This window comes from Vulpes vulpes, chromosome 6, assembly GCF_048418805.1.
Source record: "Vulpes vulpes isolate BD-2025 chromosome 6, VulVul3, whole genome shotgun sequence".
NCBI classification, from domain to species: domain Eukaryota; kingdom Metazoa; phylum Chordata; class Mammalia; order Carnivora; family Canidae; genus Vulpes; species Vulpes vulpes.
In genome coordinates, this window is record NC_132785.1 from 76659314 (window position 1) to 76685190 (window position 25877).

At 35.4% G+C, this 25877-nt stretch overlaps 1 protein-coding gene across 8 annotated transcripts in view; it reads right to left on the reverse strand.

Annotated features, from left to right (window-relative positions):
* SLC25A21 (solute carrier family 25 member 21) overlaps window positions 1–25877 on the reverse strand; it is a 470325-nt gene that overhangs the window by 244691 nt on the left and 199757 nt on the right. The gene's annotated exons all lie outside the window — the stretch shown is intronic.

Here is a 25877-nt window from a genome sequence, read left to right on the forward strand (position 1 = left end):
AAGGAAGAAACAATTGGTTTGTAAATAATGGGTAGTCACTCCAGGGTAAGTTATTTCACATTTCCTTCAGCTACTGGTTCTTGGTTTTTATCTATCAGTACTATCAGTTTTGCAAACCACAGGCCTACAATCACAGAAGTTGAGAAAACCCCATCAGGGAAAATCAATCCTAGTCAGGCTAAAGAAACTCACATCTGCATTTCTTCCAAGCTGAATCACAAACAGTCCACACCCATCATGATCCCTCTTCAAATAATTTCTTCATTTACCTGTGTGGCACTTCCTGAAAGTAAGGAATGGGCTTGACTGGATGAGCTATTATCTCACTAGGATTTGTGAAGGACCCAAACAGACTGGAATGCTTTTCATGAGCCCCCTCCCACCCCCATCCCTTCTCCATTTCCCGTACCCTGGCCACCTTTTGTACTGTTTGCCTTTTCTCAGTTTCTGTGTTGCTCAGGGCAGATAGATAAGCCTTTTAAATGATTACTACCACTCTGCATTAGCCTTCAAAGCCACTGACAATGTTTCCATGTTTGGTAACTGATTTGTGATAGAAGTGTTGACGACGTAAAGTGATAACTAAACCACAGACTAGGACTTCTCAGAATAAATGGAAATCACCCACAGTTTCTTTGGGAACCTTTTCCTAAGGATTTCACCCACAGATCTGTTCAAAGCATTGGTGAACTGTAAGGCTAGATCTATTTTCATTGCTCTTTAACCAACAGGAAAATCAAGAACAATTATATAGGCATGCATACTAGGGTTTTATTTATTAATATTTTTGGTTTCAATATGATAGTTTTGCCACAGATTTTGTCTTTTATTTCTCCTTTTAGATTATCGAGAAGAAAATCATATAATTTCTCAATTTGACATTCTAGAAGAATTACAAACTTTGACTTTCACTTAGAATCCTAATATAAACTTGCATGAGGAGGAGGGGTGTGGGGGGGTGGGGGGGTGGAGGGAGCCCAGAGAGTAAAGTTTTCTCTCTACCCTGCCACATGTATATTCATGCTACTTGAGGTTCATTTTTAATAGTGTGACTGGAGGTACAAGGACACATCCAAAACTCTTCCTATGGTACAACAAAGACAGGTATTATATTTCAGATCAAGAGACAAAAGAGAAAATAAAGCAGGAAAGTTTGCCAAATATTCATTTCCGTTCAAAGCGCTGCTAGTTTTCTTTTGCTGGTTGATTGACTGCCTGTCGCTGAACAAACCATAGTTGCATTGTAGAAACTGTTGTCTAACTAAACTGAAATGGTACTGGAGGCACATTGTCCCTCATTGTCTTGGGCTCCTAGAGAGATTATGGCCAAAGAAGAGCCCCCAAAAGTGTTGTACTCACTTGGGTTACTTTACTTTGGAGTGGACACATGTTCCCTGACTGACCTTTTTTTTTTCTTTCCAAAGGATACCAGACTAAGTTAAGAATGCCGACACAAATAAAGCAAAAGGAAAAACAAAAATACTTTTGCTTAGCCACACTAAAAAACCAATGACTGAAACAGACTTGTTGGGGCAGCAGGGTGTAGAGTGACACTGGTTTCCTTTGGATGTGGGATGACCACTGGCAATTGCGGTGTGTAAATTTTAAAGGACAGCACTCAATCATCTGATTCTTTCTACATCTTCTAAGTACCTGGCACTGCTCAGGGTGAAGGAAATGCAGTGGTGGAGAGTAGGACATAAAGGAAACCATGTCAACATAATTTTGCATCATGAAGGAAACAAACAAAAATGACAAGATAGAGTAACAGGACAGAGAAGACAGGCCATTATATATAGATAGGTACTCAGTCAAACAGAAAAAGAACTAGCCATGCAAGGAGCCAGCAGAGCAATCCAGGCAGGGAGCCCCACAAATGCAAAGGCCATGAGGTAAGAAAGAATAAAAAAATGCTCAAAAACTAAATTCATGGTGCAGAGAAAAAGATTTTGTTGTTGTTGTTGTTTTGATGATTGAGTTTCTAACAACTGAGAAATAAATAAAAGCATATAACAAAAAAAGTACAGGTTAACTAAATATGTTTGATTTTAAAAACCATCTATTATTTCAGACATTTTCTGGAAAGAATACTTTATTATTATTATTGTTTTACTTTATTATTGTTATTATTATTTTGGTGAGAACTAAATATGATGTTTGGCTTGTTTTTCCTTTGAGTGTTCAGGAAAATGGTGTGATGAGGCCTACAGTGTTGTTCTTGATTTAGATTATTTTCTCAAACAAATCCACCAAAAGCAGGTTTAGCTACATACCCACTACTGCACTCTTTCTGACCTTATCTTTCTTAGAGAAGCTTTCTTCTAGTAACACCTAGACTGATTTGAACTGACCCAGGGATGCCAACAAATCAAGTCCCTGTGGCCCAGGGTGAATTGTGCCCAGGTCCTTGATCAAGTCTTCTGATCTAGTACTCTAGGCGGGTTTACTTGATGCTGGGTGCTCTTCACAAGGGAAAGACCACTTTGTGGGTTAGGAGGAAGTGCTGTTGGAGACTATCAAGCTCTAGAAAGCGTTAAAGGAGCATCAGGATGAGGATTCTTGGCACTTCTGTGTCACTCTCTTCTCAGCATCCCACTAAGCCTTTGTCTGTATGTGGGATCAAATGGGCTTTCTTCAGTTTGATTGATTTTTTTCCAACACATAATAACAAATAATTGCCAAACAATCAACTGGATCACTGTATAGGCAATTCAACTTGATCACCAAGATCACATCTGGTTTTTTTACTCATTTTAACAACCAAACAGGATCAACCATGAAAAAATTTTGGCTTCTCAGCAATCAGTTAATCTCATAAACTTCTAAACAAAAACCTGATGAAAAATAGTCAAGTTAGGATACATCTATGAGGTATGGCTTCCATGATGAATAAAAGACAAATTTACAAAAAACACATCAGAAATCTATTTTTCTCACTGCATCATTGAAAGAGAACAACCTGTAATATATTCAGATTTAACTTATGCTTTAGGTAATAGAGTTTTTCACTACTTTCACCTTGTGTTTCTAAAAAGTTTTATGTAAGCAAAAATTTTGCAAATCATATTTAAATACATTAACAGAATTTAGTATTTAAATTATGAATCTGTAATCAATGATGTACTCTCAAACACATCCCTGGTGTAGAGCTGGAATTTCATACAATGGATTTTGCATAATAGTGAGGTTTTGCTGCAAAATTCTGCGTTTCCCAGATAATTTGTAACAATTTTTACTAAACCTAGATTTGTGGTCAGACTCATTTATGGAAAAACACAAGAAAACAAGGTTTCCTTATTTAAAAAAAGCTAGGGGAACATCTTGTTTTTTGTGTTTTTTAAATCCAGTAAGTTGGAACCAGAGGGGGGAAATGTAAATTGAAGTTCTTTATCATGCATATTTCTTTTCGTGAGGGGTTTGACTGCAATATGATTGAAAAGAATATATTCAGGAGCACTGCTTGTTAGGACAGCATTTTTGTCAAATGGCTCTGTCAAGTAAACGTGACTTATGTGCCTCTTTCTCATACCCATAATTTTCTTGTTGTCCACCTAAATCTTTTCAACGTAACCTCTAGGTTACCAGGAACTCTGTCAAGTCTCCCAAACCCCGTCCCTCTGGTTTCTCACACCTTTTTCATAACAATCTGCCTCTTACTGTCCTGTATGAAGAAAAGGCCTTTATTAAAAAGTGCATTTTATACTTTAAAAGATCAATGAATTCTTTAAGGGGAAAACATTCAATGTTTATTTACATATATAAATAAGCTGTATATATACAGTTCTATTTATGTTTTATTAATCTTACAAAAGAGGAAAAACTGAATTCAGAAGACATGGGAAAAAAGAAAAAAAAAAGACATGGGAAACTTTGAACAGGCACCGGTAGCAACATTTAAGGAGTAAAATTTTAAATGAATGAGTAAAAACCACAGACAATTTTGTCACTAATGTGAACCGTAAAAATAAGGAAGTCTGATTATTTTGCATTTCTTTTTACAAGCAGGGTCCTTTTTCACTTGAGACTTTCCTAAAAGAGATCCGTGCCACCATTAGCTCTTCACTGTGTATTAAAGTTGACTTTAAAAACACCTTAGCTACGTACACACTTACTTTCCCACATAGTTTTAGAGAAAGTTTAATGAGAAATTTTAAAATGTGTCCTTTAAAATCTTTATAGCAAAAGTTTCATAATAACGCCTAAATTCAGTCAACTTCAAACACTGTCAGCAGTACCTTTGAATGAATACATTAAAACACTGTTTTCCCAAACAACTAAGCTAGTGTGGAGTTGAAAAAGAACAAAAATATATTTGAAACTACGGACATTTTTTTCATTGGTTTCTTCCAAATTTGAAGGAGTGAAACTACATCGATTTCAGCTCTTTAGTAAGATTTTTTCTAGATTGAAAAAAGAAATTTATTAATCTGAGTGTAAGTTGAGATTTTAAAAAATGGTTGAGTTATAACAAACTCTTAAAAATAGGAGTTTATGGTGGAAACAACTAACATTTTAACTATAAAAGCATGAGTGGTATCCTTTTACGGATGCTTAAATCAAACACAGAAAAAAGTGATATGTTGCCAGGACATTGAGTGCACTTTCCTTTAATTGCCATATATAGTTAATAGCCTGATTTTTTTTTTTAAGAAAATAAGTTTCAAAGTTGCAAGCAACTCAATTACATAATATCTTCCCATGCAACATATCAAAAACAATGAATTTAATCATTCTGTGGTCTGGGTTGAATTCAACACTGAAATCTTTTTATTGAACTTCACAGCAACAAAGAATTTCAAACTTACAGATGACCATCTTTGAAGTTGGATAGAAGCCTGACCATACTATGATTGTCTGATACTGAAAATGGACAAAATACAGAATACAGTCTTCCAACCAGGATTTGGGCTGATCTGAGAAACTCGAGAAAAGTACTGGGAAGGAATTACAGATATAGAACGACTGGATAGGTCATTTGATCTTGCTTCTGAGACTGAATTTAAAAACCTCTGTTTCAGATTAAACAGCACTTCATTGCTTTTCTTTTTCTTTTTTTCTTAACACAAAAATACTTCTACAGATGAAAAGAGTGGAAATCATAGAATTATGCTGTATGTATTATATCTACATAGGTCCCAAAAGTTACTGATATTGGAATAATCCATGCTTTGTTCAAAATATTGACACTAAGTAGCACCAAATCAAATTCTGGGAACACACAGGGATCTTTTCAATCATGTGGGTGATCAGCAAGAACAGTGATCCTATCCAATAATATGCCCTAAAGCAGAGAAAAGAAATCGTTTCACATTTTTAGAAATCAAGCTATCCCATTAGCCTAAATATACAGCTTAGACAGTCAACATTTCATGGCTTTCATCATTTTCAAACATTATGCTGCACAAAACTGTACAGAGAATGTTCTGACTACATACTTGACACTTAAAAAATCTAAGAACGATATACCAGTACTGACTGTAGCTTTAACTTATGTTATTAAGATAACTACATCACATAAATTTGAAATTTGTAGAATTTTGTTATAAATCTTAAATCATTCAGTTCCCAGCATTTCAATAAATACTTTCACCACATTTATATGGAATTTGATGGTATTCTCTGGGTAGAAGATCTGTGGCATATATTTAGTTACGGCATAGAATATTTTACTTATGTTTTCTTGCATAGCTTAGGATTTACATAACAAAATATGTTTTTGTTCACAAAATAATTTTACATGCTATTCTTCATTAGTATTCAAAATATAAACTGCTAATTATTTAGAAAAATAAGTTTTATTTTAAGAAACAAATTTAAAAAGAAAGACTTTAGGAGCAGATAAACAATGAAGTATTAAATGTATAATTTGGGGGGATTGTTACCTAGAATGCTACAGTATTCAGGTAAAAGACAGTGCAAATTTGGTAGCATTATCCTCATTTTGAAATGTATAAGAGTATTTTCAAATAAATTTTAAACATAATTAGATGAAGCAAAATAAATGATACATTAAATTACACTTACAATGCTGAATGAGAAATAACTATATCAGTTGAAAATTAATTCTTGAATAACAAAACTGGTAAACATCTAAAATTTTGTTCTTCTTATTTTTTTTTTTAGAAATATACCACCTCAAAAAAAAAAAAAAAAGAAACATACCATCTCACTTTAAATATATTTATATTATTTTGACTGGTACTCATTTTTTCACAATAAATACTGAGCTTATAAGCAAAAAATTGGGCTATTAAAGATCTGGCTTTCAGAATGGCTTAAATTCATTGTACCTTGCATAGTTTTTGAGATGGAAATTGTTAGTACTAGAAAGGCAGTATAATGAGAATATTTTTGGTCAGATTTAGTCAAAATTACCAAACCAACCAAACAAAAATACACCATACATGCAAAGTCCCTGTTATTGAGGCTGGAGAACTAGCTGAAATAATCATCTCCAGAAAAAAGCAAAAGCAGGGAGCAGAGCTGTGCTGGCACCTAGTGGAGAAGGCGGTAGAAGAGCCTTTTACCTTGGTCTCACAGACATGTTGGGGAAAAAACCACATTTTAATTATTTTAATCTATGCTTTCTATCACACACATCTGAAAATAAGATAAACTAAAAGAATCTGGGATAATTTATCCTAAGTATGCAACCAAATCTATGATTTTAATTTCCTGTAAGGACAAAAAGAAAATTTGGAGAGGTGGGGGTGGTAGAGAAGAACAAGACCAGCTGTGGTGAAAAATATAACATAGTAAAAACAAGGATTCTGCAATTTTCTTTTCCCTTGATATGTCCTGCCAAACCTGGTCACACTAGTATATTCTCCATCAAGCAAAGAATCTTTGCGAAATCAAGTGACAGGCTATTTGTTGAGTTTTGTCTGTATTTGGGATATAAATCACCAAACACTACTCACGTGTACCTCTTAACATTAAATTTGGAATTTTCAAATGTCAATATTATGTGCAGAGGTATAGTGGTTTTTCTGCATAGCATTTTTCAGTAAAAGGGCAAATTTAAATTTGAGCCCTGCCTCCCTTATCTTTTGGCACTGGGGAAAGGTGTGGTTCTGGTGGAGAGCTTCTACCTTAGAAGGAATGAGTGCCCCATTCGAAGTGATCAAGTAAAGGCAGAACTGTTAGTACTTGCCAGAGAGAGTCATTCATCAGTCAGGGTCCCCAGGTGACCTCCGTGTTCCTTTCCAATTGTGAAACTTTATGATTTCCTAAATAATTTTCTACATTGGGAAATGGACTTCAGTTCACTGTCCCTATAAGTGTAACAAAGACTACATCTATACCCTTATTTCTTGGTATTCCTGGAATGATTAGCAATTTTTTTTACGATGGAGACACAGAAGAGTCAAATTATACTAAGGTCAAACCAAGATTTATGTTGTGATAAGTTAGGAGTCAAGCTTTCCATAACTGAATACTGAAATGGGTTACTAAAATATAAGTATACTCCATTATTTACTCTAAGTCTGTTTTCCTTGATCAAGTAGCTGCATTGTTTCATTTTTATTATTTTTTAAAGATTTTATTTATTCATGAGAGACACAGAGAGAGGCAGAGACACAGGCAGAGGGAGAAGCAGTCTCCCCAGGGGACTTGATCCCAGGATTTCAGGATCACAACCAGAGCTAAAGGCAAACACTCAACCACTGAGCCACCCAGGTGCCCCAAGCAGCTGCATTGTTTTAGATAGGGGGTTTAATTTTTTTTAACTACTAAATGATGGGAGAGGTTCATGTATACATTCTTGTCTATTAATAACCTTTTTCTCATCTTTAATCACGGAGCATAATCTCTTTCCATCTTATTGTATTAATTTGATATCTAATCATGTGCCTACTGCTTATCCTATATACTTTACCATTGCTCAATTTTAAAAACTGGTATTTTAGGTAATGTAATTTGGTTTGTCTCATATCATATTGTATACATCTAGGAATTTATGTCAGAGTATACGAATATATTCTTCCAAAGTATCACCCTGTTGGAGGGCTATTTCTGTCCTTCCAGGTCCCTGTTTTGCTGCAATATAAGAAAAGCTTAGAAGTTCCTTGTAAGTTTGGTTTTCCTGAAGTGGTAGGGAACTGCTGGATAATCCAGTGATACAGTTCCCTTTGGTTCCATGCAGCTCACACAGTACTCAATCTGAGACTTAAAAACTAGACTAGGACTTGTGTCCTCGGCCTCCTGATTCTGCTTTCTAGTTAACAAGTATCCTTTATTTAAAAATCTAGCTAGAAAACCTCTTGGTAATAAATCTGATTAACTGATAGAGGAAAATATACAGTAACAGACTTTTATATTAAATATGAAATTATCACTACTAAATTTATAAGAGAAGGAATAAAAGGGGAAACAAGAAACTGATAAGTCTTAGTTCACTGGCAAGAATAGGTTTTCTTCAAAGGACAACCCAATTCCCTCTGAAACCCCAAATTCACATAAATACAACCTCTGCCTAATCCCACTCTAATCACATCACAGAACCACAGTGTCCACTTCTACTTTTTCAGGTAATATTGCTGAAAAGTGACCAGAGGTTTAGGATTCTGTTCCTGGTGGGCCAAATATCAGAATCATGTCCTGGACCCTGTCCACATGTAGAACTCTGGTCCAGTGTGCTGTGAGACCAGGACAGGGATGAACCAGAGAAAGAGCCTGCCATTAGTGAAAGGAGAAAACATGTGGATAGTAGTAGAAAAAAAATCCATAGCCACACTATGCTCAGATAGTTACGAAAGTTCAGAGGCAGGAAAATGCCTTCAGCTTGGGATATGGATTTGGGGATGAAGATGTAAGGAAGACTTCCTGAACAAGGTAACTGTATTAAGAGATGGTTGGATTTGAGAAACCATCATGGGAGAAGAGCAAACCGTGTATGAGGACACACTGTAGATGTTGACAGGATCTTCTCTCCAGCTCGATTTATATAGCCTGAGGAGAAAGACATCTGTCAGAGGGTGGGACTTCAAGTGGCCCCATCTGTCACAGGCAGGAACAAGACTACAACTGCCCCATATAATATACAGGAAAAAGCACTGCACATTTGTAAATTATTTCTAAGCTCACAGAATTTACCTGTGGCCTCACTAGCAATGATAAATTGCACATTTTTCTCTTTGTCCCAGCCCATTCCATCTCCTATCATTTTTCCAATTACCATGAGCATTACTTTAGAAGCCAAACCAATAAAACACAGAACTAAGACTGAATGCCCTAAAACTAGGTCCACTGCTTAAGTTTTTGTTATGTGAATCAATTCTAATTTTTTTAATAATTATTTTTTTAAATTTTTATTTATTTATGATAGTCACAGAGAGAGAGAGAGAGGCAGAGACACAGGCAGAGGGAGAAGCAGGCTCCATGCACCGGGAGCCCGACGTGGGATTCGATCCCGGGTCTCCAGGATCGTGCCCTGGGCCAAAGACAGGCTCCAAACCGCTGCGCCACCCAGGGATCCCCAATTCTAATTTTCAAACTAAAATATATCATCCCTTTCATCATTTTTTCCCTTTTCATACTATCCCTGGTATAGTTGCTGAGAACATTGCAAATCATGTTTATTTCTCCAGAGTCATTTTTCTGCCTTTACCAGTCAACCTCCTTAGGACAACCCAAACCAAAAACTAAAACTAAACCAAACACAAAATGTCTTATTTCCTCTGACCCAGAATACTATTTTTAGTTCTTCAGGACTATCTGTGAGTGTAAACTCATTTCCCCTTTAAAATGCTCCCTTAATTATTTCAAAACTACCAGGTAATGGGGAAAGTTATCTTCATTTCATGAAGAAAGTGAGACATTGTAATTAGGAGTATTGTTACAAAAGGAGGTAGAAATGTGAATTGATACCATGAACCCAAGTGACAGATCTCATTTTTAGCCTGTTTAAAACAACTTTTAATGGTATGATCCCACAAATCCACTTCTGGGCATCTACCCAAAAGAAGGGAAAGCAGGGACTAGAAAAGAGGGAGCAACCTGAGTGTTCATTGACAGATGAATAGACAAGAAAAACATGGTATGGAATATTATTCAGCCTTAAAAAGGAAAGAGATTCTGTTATATACTGCAACACAGATGAATCTTGAGGATATTATGCTAAATGAAAAAAGCTAGTCACAAAAGGACAAATACTGTATGATTCTGTTTAGATGGGGAACCCAGGGTGATCAAATTCATAGACACAGCAAGTAGAATGGTAGTTCCCAAAGGCTGGGAGAAGAGGAAATGGGCAGTGATTGTTTAATGGGGACACAGTTTCAGTTTTATTTGATGAAAAGAGTTCTAGAGATGGATGGTAATGGTTGCAGAATAATGTGAATATACTTAATGCCACTGAACTTTACACTTAAATATGGGTAAGATGGTAAATTTTATGTTATGTGTATTTTGTCACAATAATAAACATATCTAATATTATTCAATAAGAAAAAAGTTGGAACAAAACAAATTTCACTACTCAAAATCTAAAATGAGACTTTGAACATAAGACTACATGCAAGGTAGCAACATACTCTTTAGATCTATGATGTACCTATGATGTGAATAATATTCATGCTTGTGTTAGAACAAGATAGAGACATCAGATAAATATGTGAATGCCTCCAGGATGTTGTGAGTATAAAAATAGTATTAGTTTCAGAACAAGAAACAAGCAGTGATGTTATCAATTATAAATAATAATATATGAAACAAGTTTACAAATGCAAATTTACTTATTTTCACACTGTAGTAATATAGTAAAATGTTTATTATTAAAACACACAGTTAAAAGTTTTCAACAGTGCCTAGGATTTCCCAAATTATAGGTACATTCAAGAATCAAGTCCTGGGATCCCTGGGTGGCGCAGCGGTTTAGCACCTGTCTTTGGCCCAGGGCGCGATCCTGGAGACCCGGGATCAAATCCCACATCGGGCTCCCAGTGCATGGAGCCTGCTTCTCCCTCTGCCTGTGTCTCTGCCTCTCTCTCTCTCTCTGTGACTATCATAAATAAATAAAAATTAAAAAAAAAAAAATCAAGTCCTCTTGCTTCTAAGTAATACCTGTATTTACTAGCCACTAGCCATTATTAATGTAGGAGGAAGAAGTATGTGTGGTTACTTTAAATGTAATTCATTAAGTTTAATTAAATGTACTGTAAATAAATTCATATTTTGTCAGTTATTAAATCCAATCAATATATAACCACATAGCTAAATAACAGCAATAATAATTCCAGCAAAGGCCTAGCATTTGTTTTTAAATCTTTCAAAGACATTAACATATGCCCCCTTAAACTTCTGTTTTATACATGCATCTATCTGCCTGACATAATCAGCATTAAGAAAAAGACCTGTTAAATACTGAATAGGTGAAATTTTTCTTCCATAAATCATTATTTCACATGTGTTGTCACAATTCTCAAATGTCTAATTACTTAAAATCCAAGTAACAGTTGGTTTTGCTCAACAACTGTCCAGTCTAGCAGCCCAATGAAAGATGGCCACCCCTGTAATCTTAATAATACCTCTAGGCTGTCAGCGTGTTATGGCCTGAGCATGAAATCTAACTTGACAGATAATGGAAATGAGCTATTAACACAAACCAACCTGTGCTCAGGCCATGTTTTAATATTTTATATGTGTTTATTTGGCAGAATATTGCAACTTTTTTTCAGTCCATCTTGTTAATAACTCCATTCTAGAAACTATTTCTCTTTTGCAATATATATATATTTTTTCTTTTTTTTTTTAATGCTGACAACTTACTTATTCCATACTTTCCAACCCTCTTCACTCCACCCCACTTCACAAACATTTCTAAAAGTTACGTAGTACTTTAGTGTTAGGCTGTTTCAACTCTCACCTTTTGAAACAGCCCAGAAGTGATAATGAAATGCATAAAGGAATGGGAAAGAGAATCCAATTACATTTACCTGCATAGCTCAGCTGCACACCAAGTAACAATAAACAGGCATTCTTAAGTCACAGCATTTCACTGGAAATGGGGCAGAACTTGTGTATTTTAACAACTTTTTACAACTAGTAACCACTACAGCATTTATTTTACTTTCTCAAAGAAAACCAGAGAAGGTTCATAATTTAAACTAAAGGGTCTTTCAGCCTTGAAGACAAAAAGCACTTCTGCTTAGCACCTGAGTATTAATGTGGGATGTGTACAGGTGAATTAAGAAGACTGGATTCAAAGATAGTTTGTCTTTGACCAGTCTGAAACATATGACTTCTTTCTAGCCTTGCAATCATTTATTATCCAGCAAAGAAAGGTTAGGTTTTTGCTTTACAAACACAGTGGTGGGTCCTCAGCTTATGATGATTTACCGTGTCTGCTCTGAAATGCATGACACAGACTGTTCCAAAATGGTCTTTCTCATATACAGACACCCACATCTGATGATATTTTAGGTCTGATTTACTTTTGTGCCTCTAAAACTAGAGAGTTTTTGTCACCTGCACTTTTCAAATGTGACACTGAAAACACATTTTGGGGGGGGGATACTTTATTTTAAATGATATATATCTGAACATATATAGTGAAAGCATCTCAGGTTTTATTGGTCTAGTAACCTGATATTCATTTTTCCTCTTAGAAGGGACTGTTTTTAAAACTTAGGAGTATTGCACCCAACACACATTTTAGGCATTACTCTGTTTTAAATAATATGTAGTGGAAATAAATAGTGAAAGCTTCTCAGGGAATGTTGGATTAGTAACTAGATATTTAGTTTTCCTTTAAGAAGGGACCATCATTATTAAAAACTATGAATATTTTGCAGCACAGAAAAATATATAGTATTAATAAGAAGGGGCTTTAACTCTGTTGGAAGTTTGTGCACATCAGTCTAGAAATCCCAGTTCTGAGGTGTACAATTATAACTTCAAATCTATATCATGCACATATTTAGTTATATACACAGCCATAAATACTGCCTTATGTATGACAAATCTAGGAGCGCAGAATATATATATAAAACCAAAGCCAATTATAACTTCAAATCTATATCGTGCACATATTTAGTTATATACACAGCCATAAATACTGCCTTATGTATGACAAATCTAGGAGCGCAGAATATATATATAAAACCAAAGACTCCAATTTTTAAAATTAGCTATCCTACTTAGCTGGGATGCTACGCATCAGAAAACAATAGCTTTATAAAGCTATCAGGCATATAGATTTATATACTTTCTTCAGATATACATGGTAGTATGAATTCAGACGTTACATTAGAATACAAACGGATTGAGTTAAGCTTGTCATTGTCAGGGAGAGCCAAATCCATCACAGCTAGTTTGGCATAGCTGATAAATCTGCACTCAAAACTATTCCATAGTCATAAGAGAAGAAGTAGGAAAAAACTAATAATCATTTAATGAAAATCTGCTTGAAGATAATAGAAGTAACTGGACATCCAATAGAGTATAATTTAATAAACAACACTGAAAGGCAGAGTAAAGTTACTCCAAGGTATCAAATAGTGATGAAAAGTTTGCCTTTCTAATGCTATAGGTCTAAAGCTGTGCAGCCAAATATGATAGGCCTGAAGTGCAACTGAGCACTTGAAATATGACTAGTCTGAACTGAGATCTGCTATAGGTATAAAATAAACACCAATATTGAAAACTTGGTATTAAAAACAGAGCATAAATATCTCATAATATTTTAATTGATTATATGTTGATAAGTTAATAGTTTGGATTAATTACATTAAATAAAAACCATTATAATCAATTTAATTTTTTCCTTTCTATTTTTTTTAATGTGGCTCCTTGAAAACTGGATGTTACACGTGTAGTTTGCATTATAAATGTTTGACAACACTTGATGTAAAGGATGAAGTCTCAAAATGTGAAAATAGGCTGAGAACTGACAAATCATCTTGTCCAAACTCCCACATTTTACAAATAAGGAAGTGGAGGCTCAGTAGATAAAGCAATGGGTTCTAGTTAAGTCCAGAATTAGCTGTAGATTCTGTCAGAGGCCAGTGTCTATCAATCCAACTTTCTTTCCATAAGACTATCATGAAAGAGAGGTAGGGACTTGTCTCAATCACCACAATCAAAAGTACTCTACTTTCAGTTTCAAAACCCTTTTCTCGTCTTCTGAGATATAATGTAAAAAACTTTGATCTTGACCAAAGTCATCTATGTAATAATTGTCTTTATTCTCTTGATTCTTATGATGGACACTGACTGACCTTAAGCCATGCCTTTTATGTACTGTTAAAATTATATGTATGTATTTCAAGGGAGATTTTTAAATTCATGTCATGCAATAAGGTAAGTCAATTAGAAAGTGAACAAGTATGTAAACCAAACCAATTTAAAACAAGTCTTAGGGGTGACTGAGTCACTTAGTCTGTTAAGTGTCTGACTCTCGATCTTAGGGTCATGAGTTCAAGCTCCACGTTGGCTTAAAAATAATGAAATAAAACAAAATTAAATTAAATTAAATTAAAAGAAGCTTTAAACTTGTCTTTAAAGCACAATAAAGGTTAAGTCACTTTTCACATGAATTCCAGTATTCTTTCTCAGGAATTTGTTACCTCTTCCCCCTTTCTCCTCTACCATCCCTTATTTCCATAATCTATGGGATCAACTTTTTTCTTTAACAAAACTTTTACTTTTTATTGTTATTGCCATGACACCAAGTTTAAATCTATATATTAAAGCTTATTTGTAGATTCCTATGTTTTTGGAGTCTGAGTTGGGTTGAGATGTTAAATGGAAAATAGGATAGAGATCTACACCCCCAGCCTTAAGGATACTACTACCCTTCAGCATGAGTTGAAGCATTTTCCAAAGTGGGCAAATAGATTCCAATAGATTTCTTATAAAACAAACAAACAAAAAAAAAAATGAGGGAAGGTTCTGTATCCACTGTGGGAGAAAATTTTAAGTTAAATACAGTAAAATGGGTTTCTTTTCTGTAGTACCTCTTAGAAACTTTAATATGCTAATGGATAATCTCACTCTCCATGAACTAGATGTACTATGTAGAGTTCTCCAAACCTATTTCAACCATGCAGTTTCTGTTCTCACAGAACATTTTGAGAGACTAGCATCCCGTAGAGCACATCGGGGAAACCCTGAACCAAGGAATTTGCTACAAGATACCTTTATAAAGTTATATATCACCCTCTACTTTTGTGTGAATAACATTGAATAGCACTTTTATATTCATTTATTCAATAAAATTTATTAGCTTGCTATAGACTGAACTGTGTCTCCAAAATTCAAATGTTGAAGCTGTATCCCCACCCCGTGTGACTCTAATGGAGATAGGGCCTCTAAGGAGGTAGTTAAGGTTAAAGGAGATCATGGGATGGGGTTCTAATCTAACAGGACTGGCATTCTTCTAAGAAAAAGAGACACCAGAGATTTCTCTCTCTCTCCAAAGGCCATGTGACGTTATAGTGAGAAGGTAGCTGTCTATAAGCAGGCAAGAGAGGTGTCACCTAAAATCAACTATGTACTTGATTTTGGACTTCTGGCCTCTAGAAGTGCAGAAAATAAATTTCTGGGGCTATCTGGGTGTCTCAATTGGTTAAGTGTCTGACTCTTGATCTTGGCTCAGGTCATGATCTCAGGGTCATGAGATTGAGCCCCGTATCAGGCTCTGTGCTAGGAATGGAGTCTACTTAAGATTCTCCTTCTCTTTCTCTCTCTCTTAAAAAAAAAAAAAAAGAAAAAGAAAAGAAAAAGAAAAAGAAAAAGAAAAGAGAAAATAAATTTCTGTTGTTTAAGCCACCAGGTCTATGGTATTTTGTTACTGCCACTCCAGCAGACTAACACATAGATCCTGTCATGTTTTCTGGAATGCAAATAGTGAACAAACTGACACAGTCCCTGGACACCAGGAGTTTGCATTCTAGTTCAAGGATAATGTAGGAAATGCTAACTTTCTGCTGTTAGACTAATCAATTGCTTGACTTAAGGTTGGTAATAACTTACCCCACAACCTAAACTCCAATTCACACTCTCATTGCAGGGGATAATCCCATCTATTTCTTTTGTAAATTCTTACTTGAAGAAATGGGCCATTGGACCTCTTGCCTCTCTTTCATTTTCTGGAAAAACCTGGAATCCCAGGAATAAGAGCCTCAGTCCCTTTACTACTGTCATACCACATAGAAATATATTCCAACTAGGCAGGTGGCAAGGAATGAACATTCCATGTTCCCCACCACAACAGCTCTCTAGGAGCCCGAACACAAGGTTCTATAACCTAAACTTAAGATTTCCTCAGCTTTGGTTGCTGAAATCACACTGTGAGCATTTTCTGCTCCTTAACCATCCGGAAGGAAAAAGGTGACAATCTGAAGTCAACACCATCTACCACACCCTACACAGGCAGCCTTCTCTCAGGCTCAGAGACAATGTTTTGGTGGCAAAGCTGCACACCATGACTATTCCCTTCTCCTTTCAAATTGCACAAAGAGAGCAATAATTTGTTTTATCTCTTGCCATTACAAAAAAAGCTAATTATTACCAAGCTAAATAGTCTATTTTTAAGCAATCAATAATTGTGTTCAGAAATAGAGTTTCAGCAATATAATAACTTAAAATAGAGTGAGAACACACAAAAATAACTTCGGGGATTTGGGAACTGCTGACCAGTTACATTATTTCTATTGCTTTTTCCATGATACTGTCTCTGAATCATCGCAACTGTCTGCATCTCAAATGTCAAACTGTCTACTAAGGTATAGATCCTATGAATTGCTTTAGCCATGCCACTGGAGCAAATAAAAGACATAGGACTTTCTTTATCCATAAACCTGTCCATTAATCAGTCATTTATTTTGTCTGAATATTTGTGCAAGAAAGAAATTTTTTTGGCAAAGAATTGTTTTGCAAAAGCATCAACAAACAATTAAAATGTAGTAATATTAAAACAAGTCAATTGCTATTACAATGATACAGTCTATGGGGTGCCGGGGTGGCTCAATTAGTTGACCATCCAACTCTTGGTTTTGTCTCAAGTCATGATCTCAGTGTTGTGAGGTTGGGCTTAGTGCTCAGCAGGGAGTCTGCCCCAGATTCTCTCTCTCCCTCTTCCTCTGTGTGCCCTCCCCCCCCCAAACGTGTGCTCACTCTCTCTTTCTAAAAATAAATAAGTAATCTTTTTTAAAAAAGGATGATATACTCTAGATTTAGTTATACCTTCTTGAAAAAATCATTTACTTTCTCTGAGCCTCAATTTCCTCTAACTCACAATGAAGGAAAAAGTTTACTTGACCTCTAAAACATCCCAAAAGGCCATGACTGAACGAAAAATAATTTTTTAAAACTTAAATTAACTGTAAAGTTATCTTTAGAATTTCATTCCCTCTTATAATATTTTGTAATTCTAATTTTAGACAAATCATTTCACTAAGAAAACAGGCTAGTTCTACTTAAAATTTAGTCATTGTAAAACTATCCAGTTGAGTTGTGGGTTTTATTTAAAGCAAGAAAAAGCAAAACAATACCAACTGTGTGCTACTAGTTTCTGTCCAGAAATAGAGAGAAGGCCAGTCTCTTGGAAGGAATGAGTCTGGGATTTATACAAATAAACTATGTGTGTGCTTGTATAAAAAGAGTTAAATGTTTTTAAAATATTACTGTACATGCTCACATTATTTTAAAATACTCTGCCTTGTGATTGTGTAAGAATGGATATTTTGGTACCAATGCAGAGTAAGATGATCAGGAATCAGGATATACTTACTGCTCTTAATCCCAATCTGTACTGGACATGCCCTAGGACCCAGTGGCAGTGGGGCTGTAGGGTCTAGCCTCTCTGTTTGGGCATTTACTTCCTGCATACACCCGAGCCCTGGATGTGAGACCTGTAACAACTGCTTACATCTCCAGAGTTCCACCATGGGTACAGATCACAATGAAGAAAACTCTTGACCCTTCAGATGAATAGTAGATATTAGGAAACCTTTCTAGGTCAACTGTTGTTTATCAGTAAGGCAGATGAATTTAGAGTTTTTATGATTATGATGGAAGCATAAATGAATCCACTTATTGCAGAAATATATCTCACTAAGATAGGAATTAATCCATGATGAAAATTTTCTGTTTCTCATATTGAACCAGGGTCAATTCTGTGGTAAAGCATGGTTCAGCACCATCTGCTGACAAAGGAATGTTTGCTGACAAGTCTGTTCAATGGTGACTTTGTGATGGTACTTTCCATTCTTTAAATCTAATTAGATTCTCAGATTGTATTATTTTTTGGAAAAAAGGCTGCCTGGATTTAGTAGTTTCTAACTATTGTCAGGACATGGAAAACATGGAAATCAAAGCAAAGGCCCACCTCAAATATTATCCACATGGTTTCTAAACCACCAGATTTCACAGATGAGTAAATTTGTTTAATCTTGAAGATTAACAAGGGCACCTGGGTGGCTCAGTCAAGGGCACTCTTGGTATTGGCTCAGGATTGTGAGATTGAGTTCTGTGTTGCGCTTCATGTTCAGCATGGAGTCTGCTGGAGATTCTTTCCCTCCCTCTCTCTCCCCTTCTATGCTCCCCCCTGACTCATGCACATGCGAACTCCCTCTTTCAAATAAATAAATAAATACATATATACATACAATATTTTTTAAAATCTTGAAGATTAATGTAGAATTTCAAAAATTTTATTGTCAAACAAGAAAATTTTTAAAATTACCATCATCTACTCTCAAAATTATTTCATGAAAGAAAGGGAATTTTTAATAGCACAGAATTAGAAAGGACAGAATCTTAAGAATGACATTTAAGCTGATCAGAATTAATTTTATAAAGTTGTATTCTTTATTTTTCTTATTTGACACAACCAGTGAAGACTCCATTTTGGATAGGCGTGGGTTTTTAGGAACAAAAATGGGGAATCATTGATTTATACTTTATAAAGCCTCTACATAATCCTACCAGGGTATTTTCTCTCTCCATTCCCTTTGATATTTTGTTTATATTAATTCTATTACAGAAAAAAATCACATCATATCATATTCATTTGTGTGTGTCCCAGTAGACAAGAATAAGAATTATTTTTTCTCGTCTTCTGACTCATAATAAGTTCTGGACTCCTTTTTATGAATGAGTGAAAGGATAAATGGGAGAATAAATCAGTGAAGGAGTAAACAGATAAATGAATGAAACCCAGGCACACCAAACACACTCAATTCCATGGGTTAGGCTGTTTTTACCTGTTGTGAAATAGATGTCTGAGGGAGCCTGATAACTTCCTACAAATGCGACATAGCTGAGAGATCAAACTTTCAACATGCCATTGTGGATATCTAGCAAAATTTTACATGCAAAAATAGAATCAATTTGGAGTTTCTAATATGGGCTTTTGAATTATCTAGATCTCATTACTTAAGACTGCATTCTAGAACTCCACAAAATGCTTCACTGATTACATACAGTGTAGGCAGGAGAACCTGCAATGGCTCATTTTTACCCATGCCTTAGGTAGTCTTATTGCAGATACAATGAATGCAGAGTAAAATTGGATCAAGAATAGAGAACCACAATGAAACATACAATCGTCTTCTTCCTTTCAGTTCTTGTCAGTACAGCTACTGAAGCAGGAAATATAATATAAATTGGGGGAGTCTATTATTTGATGTTCTTTAGGTTCCTATATTTTTATGTCGCTATGCCTATCATTTCTATGGTTAAGTTTCTTAAAAATTGAAATTATTTCTTAATTTAACTTTTATATTATCACGTGCAAATGTTCACTACGTACATGGTGGAATTTTCATCCTAAATAAGTAGAAATGACATCAGGATTAGAAACTGTAGACTAAAGGAAGTTTAGACCTTACGGAGCCTTACCATTTTCTAGGTATTTGGAGTTCAAACTGACAATTCTTGAAAACTCTATGCTACAATAATTAAGGGTGAAACAAAACAAAATAAAAAACAATGATTACTTATCATCATAACAAGAAATCCCAAAAGGCGAATTCCAAAAATACAACACAAATGAATCCTGTTTTTATCCAGTCCGTAAGTGTATGGCCATGGGCAAAAAGACTATACGTTCTGTAGTTTAGACTCAATCTCCAAGTTGTCATGTTTCAGGTATGAAGACCAGGATATTAAAAAAAAAAAAAGAAAAAAAGAAACTTCTCTCAAATGACTATTTACAGAAAGTTTAGATCTAGTTACTCATCTATCACCAAGCTGTGGCTACTCAGTGTTCTCTGGATCCTTCAGCGGTGTTGTGGAATTTGATTTTTATCATTTTGCTATTCTTTCTCTGCCTCTACCTATTTAGTTTTGAAGTGTCAATTTACTGTATTATGGTCCATGTCTAAACACTGTTCTTGGTTGTCAGGGGTTGAATGTCAGAAAATATTTGGTTAATGATAGCAAGACATACTACAAGCTATTACTAATCAGCAATGTGCTTCAACTTTAAGATGTTTTTAAATCATCTTTTGAATTTCATATAAATACAGCAGGATACTTTTGGGCTACTTTGTATAAATAGCAGTTGGACTAAATAACAAAGATTGTATTAACATTTCTAGTTTGTAACCCATAAGATTTACATTGTTCATAACACAAATATGGTGTAAACAACTGATAAAATTGAGTCACAAACCTTAAAGCATAAGTAAAGTCAGAAATATAGAATACAAAGGGAAAGTCAAAATAGAATACAACAGGATATAAAAGTTTATAAGTGGTTAGCTCCAAACTGAAAAATGTGAATCCTTACCTAATGAAAACTAATATTCAATATATGGCAAAACTAACAGAGAGAAAACTTTTAGATACTTATTTTGTGTTATAAATGTTAGTGTTCTTGGCACAAAGTTTTTTGGCATAAAAATTTTTTCAGCATAAGACTATATAATTCGAATATTATGTTCAGTATTGGCTAAGAATAGAGGGTATAAATCTATCACTTTGGAAATTATCATGATAGAGGAATTTATTAGGAAATATTTATTTACCATTTAAGCATTTTAACTACTCTTATGGTTAAGAATGATGAAAAGGTATTAGATATTTAATACATGTTTAAGTGACTCCTATGCACCAAACACTGTAAAGAGAGAAAATAAATTGTGCATTGCTCGATTTTCCAATTGCCTACTGGACATCTTCACTTGGGTAATTTGTTAAATAATATTCCAACTTTATTCAGCATCCACACTCTGTTAGAAATTAGGGATTTAAAGATATACACAAAATGATTCTTGTAGAACCAGATTATCATACTGGTGTCCAGAACCTAATTTGTCATTCTATCCCTGGTAAACCTGCTCCCATTTTTAACTGACTGTCCCAGTGACTCAGCAGAAACCAGAAGGTTGATCTTGATGCATCATCTTCAATAAAAAATCTCTCTGATCCTCTGACTTGGCCTCTGTCTCATGTTTCTACTCACTGGCTTCCTCTTTCTCCATGTCCTTTTATAGAAATTCTCGCTTTCTCTCCCATCAAGGCTTCCCAACTGCACCTTTGGTCTTTTAATCCTTCATTCCTCCTAAAGAGCTCTTCCTTAGCATAGTTCTGTTCAGTCCGTTTCTGCTACAGACTTCAAAATCTTCCTTACTAACTAGGGAAGAAGGCCTCAAATCTTTAGCGTGGCCTCTCGAGGTCCTTGTTGCTCTGGCCTCAACTTGTGTTTCCTTTATTTTCTGATTCTTTCACCTCTTCCTTTCTTCCCTTCCTGTGTGCCTTCCTTCATTTCCCTTATGTCTGCAATGGCTTTCCTCTACTTTGTCCTATTCTCTGGAGGTACAAAATCCTAGGTATCCTTTAAAAGCAGCCTCAAACACTGACACTTCCAGGAAATTTTTCCAGAGCCCTCCAGCAACAACTAATGATCCTTTCTGCACCTGCCCCTCCTGATACTCTCAGTAACTTTCCAAGGATATGGATCACGTTCTATCTTATACTTGTGGCATTTCTGCCCCTGATTTATCTACTCTACTACTTTTTAAGCCATTTGAAAGTTCCTTGTCTGATGCATCTTTGTATTTTCCTCAAAACTTGGCACAGTAGACATTCAAGAAATACTTAATGAATAAGTGAAAGAATGAATAAATGGGAAAACAAAAAATGACTAAAGGATGGACACGGTAAAATTAAATTGTAAGGTATAACCATCAGGAAAGAAGTATGTACAGCATTGCTCAAGAGGTTACAATAACTAGGTATAATGGCTAAGTACTTGGAAAATTTTCCCGAAGGGATTACTTTTGTATTGTGACAATTTCCTATTTAGTGATGAAAGGAAATTATCACTTGGATTGATACTAAAAGTTTTTCCTATTTCTCACTGTAACTCTGTTTTATATATACTGGAAAGAGCACTATGGGGACAAGTCTATGCTGTCATTCAGATGGCCTGGCTGACTTGTTAGTCTCTTACATTTCTGGATTTTGTGATTTTATCTACAGGCACTCTCTGTAGCAACTCACCATTAATCATGGGAATTTTAAGTGCAGACACATTAGAGATGACAAACCAAGATTAAAGATGCATGATAAATGTGGTTTTTTAAAAAAACCTCTTCTGCTTAATTTTTCATATTTATCCATCAAAAATTGCACCTCTGGTAATGAATACTTAGACTTAAGATTCTCTCTCTCTCTTTTTTTTTTAAAGAGAGTAATCCATCTTGTGGAGTGATATCTGTGAAACAACTTAAGAACTGTTGCCTGTGAGGGAGTGGGACATAAAAAACAGTTTCCACACCAAAAAAAAAAAAAAAAGTAGAGACTGTTCAAATCCCATCTCATTTCTACCCTTTGGTGCTGGTCAATAAACTTGGTACCAGTTATAAACAAAACATTCCATTCAACATTATGTCAACCTTCAATGAAAAGGTTATCCATCACTGTACATTAATGTTCTGAGCACCTGTAAAATCTGATGTGCGTTCTTTTAGGCCCTTTTCTTCAACTTTGTGTCTGTCAGAGATACCCCCCACCATATATATATTATTTATGTTGGGAGTAGCTTTCTAAATGTCACCCAAATGAATTAGTATCACGCTGAGCCTCAGAGTTAAGAGAGTCGCCATGTGCATTTATGTGTTTTCTCTCCCTGAATACTGACACATTTATATCCTTTCCCCGTCTGCTCTGACTTTGGCAGGGATGCATAGTACAAGCAGTTTATTTTACTATGACATGGTGACAAAATAGAACTTTATTTATGTGAAGCTGGTTAAAAATGCCCTGGCCAAAAAATATGACACCAGTTAAAGAAATCTAATAAAACCTCTTGTAGAAATGGTGTAAAGTATAGAGTTTTATTTGGAACTTAATGAGGTTAGTAATGCATACTGTACCTTACTGTGTCTACCAAATAACATCAGGATAATGTTGCCAAATGTTTTTTTTTTTTTTCCAAAGCAGCCCAATCTCTGTTTAATCAGCCATTTTTAACTCCCTAGCATTCCCTCATTCATTTATTCACTCTTTTAACAGACTATCACATATCTACTTCATGTAGCTAGAAATAAATTTTGTTAGTTTTTAGGTATATGGAACCTCAAAACATTTTTGTCAATATTTATGAGTCCCCTAAAGGTCTCAGTGGAAGCAACTCATTAATCACAGGAATATCCATCAAAGCTGAAAGGAAAATAAAAAACCTGAAATTTGGTTTCATGAAGCTTCTGTGTTGAATGCCTTATAATCTAACAATTATTTTCTAGAATGACAAAACAGATATCTTCAGTTATATATTATGTCATGTGGCTTGGCCATAGTGACATAAGAAGCGTGTATAAATAACACCAAAAATAAAAGGCCACGATTCTTAAGCACCCTCAAGTTCATGTCTCTGATGGGTACCAACAGAAATGAAGTAAGAGTTTTTCATCCAAATTTGCATTGTTTTTCAAAGGCACTACAGTGAAAGGCTGAACGCATATTTAAATAATGCTGTCTGCTGCTCAAAGCATTTCTGACCCTTGCCTTTGAGATGGCCATCAGAGAGCCTCTGTAGATCACAAAAGAAAGTCTATCTCATTGTTTTTGAGACACGGGACACTTTTCCATGGTCACCATTACTCTCCTCTTCTTTCTTATCTTACTTCTGGCTTCCCTCTCACCCCTGGGCCCCCTATGCCAGCAAAGATCCAGAAAGTCAAGGAAGGGGAATTATAAGACTGAAGAGGCCCTAGGGAGCAAGACGTACCTTCCTTGCACCAAGATGCCTATGGATAGTGTTCAAAACTGGTGCCAGGGGGAAACCAGTTGAACTTGGGCTGGAACCCTGAGTTCCTGTCTGGGTTCACTCACTAACATGTATGTGACCATGGATAAAGGAATTCACCTCTCTGAATTTTAATTTCCTCACCTATAACTTAAGTTGGTTGGGTGTGGGATTGGGTACTGCAGGTGATCTCAATCCATCCTTCCTGCTCCACACCTCTAAGACCTGATAGTTCCCTCTCCGGGCAAGTACCAACAGTCAGAAAGAATCTTCCATCAACCACAACTAAAATGACATAAAACCCTCAAATTTGAGAAGCCAATCACATTGCCTGAAAAAATTTAACTTTGGAATTTCAAAAGCAACTGCCAGTATAAATATTACATTAAAACAGCAATACATAATATATATTATATATAATATCACTATATTATGTGAATATAGTGATATTCATTTATATCGAAGCTTGCTGATGCTTCATTTATATATATTTATATATTATATATTTATATACTTATATATATATTTCCTTATATATTCTGGGTTACTCTAAGCAAAAGTGTAATCTTTCCACTGGAAGTGATAAAATAGTGTTGATTAACCTGAACATATATAACATAGGACATGACTGGGTTATATGGTAGCAGAGAACAAAGGAAGAATGTCTTCAGAAATTAAGGCTCATTTTCTACTCAGCCATTAGGCTTTTATTATACACATAAACAGCTATTGACGATCATTCAAGTAGGCCATTTTCAGGTGTGTTTGCCCAGATAGCCAAATTATTAAAATACCTCCATCATCCCACGTTGCCTAACTTCCTGTGTGCTATATGGCACAAACAAATAACCATGCCTACCCAGATCTCTAGGACAGACAATATTCACTCAGTAACACGGACAACTACAGTTCCAGTAACATTCAATTTTGTATTTTGTCTTGTAGTCAGTGTACACATTTTCTTCACATGATGAACAGAAATGGGAGTATGAACAAAGTTTAAAATTGAAAAACCATTTAATAAAGTGTCCTTTTGGGAATATCAAAGATTAAACTCTTTTGAAGTCTTCCTTCAGGTATGTTTCGTTATATCATTTACATAATGAATACCAAGCACTAGTCCAGAGGCAAGCTTCCTGACATCACGGAGATCTTAAGAGTTATTAACTGTGTCTTATGGTATTGAGGCTTGACCCAGATATAGGAGACTGGCAATCTACCCCCACATAACACTGTTAGATTCAGACATGCACATGTACAGACACATACATACACATGCAACAGAGCCAAAGGGAAGAGGACGCTGAGTGAGGCTACCTGGTTTTCAAGAGCCTCCGAGGCTACCATACAGATGAATCAGAACAGAGTGGACACAGCCAAACCATGCGAAAGAAGCCCCTAGAAACAAGATCATGTTCCAAAACTTTTTTTTCAACCTGCTTCTTTTTATATTGGCATATTTCTTCTGTCCTGTTTGTTTAAACTGTCTTGCTAAACTGTGCATATTAACCCCACAAACTCTTGGCCTTTTAGTTGCCCAGTAAATAAATGATTCTACTAAACACAATCATGGAGTGAGGAAAACCCTTACCTGTGCTTCTTGTGTTTGCCCTATCAATTGAAAATGTCTTATGAGGGAGTCCAGAGTGCGTGCCAGAAATTCAAGGTTTTGTTTTGC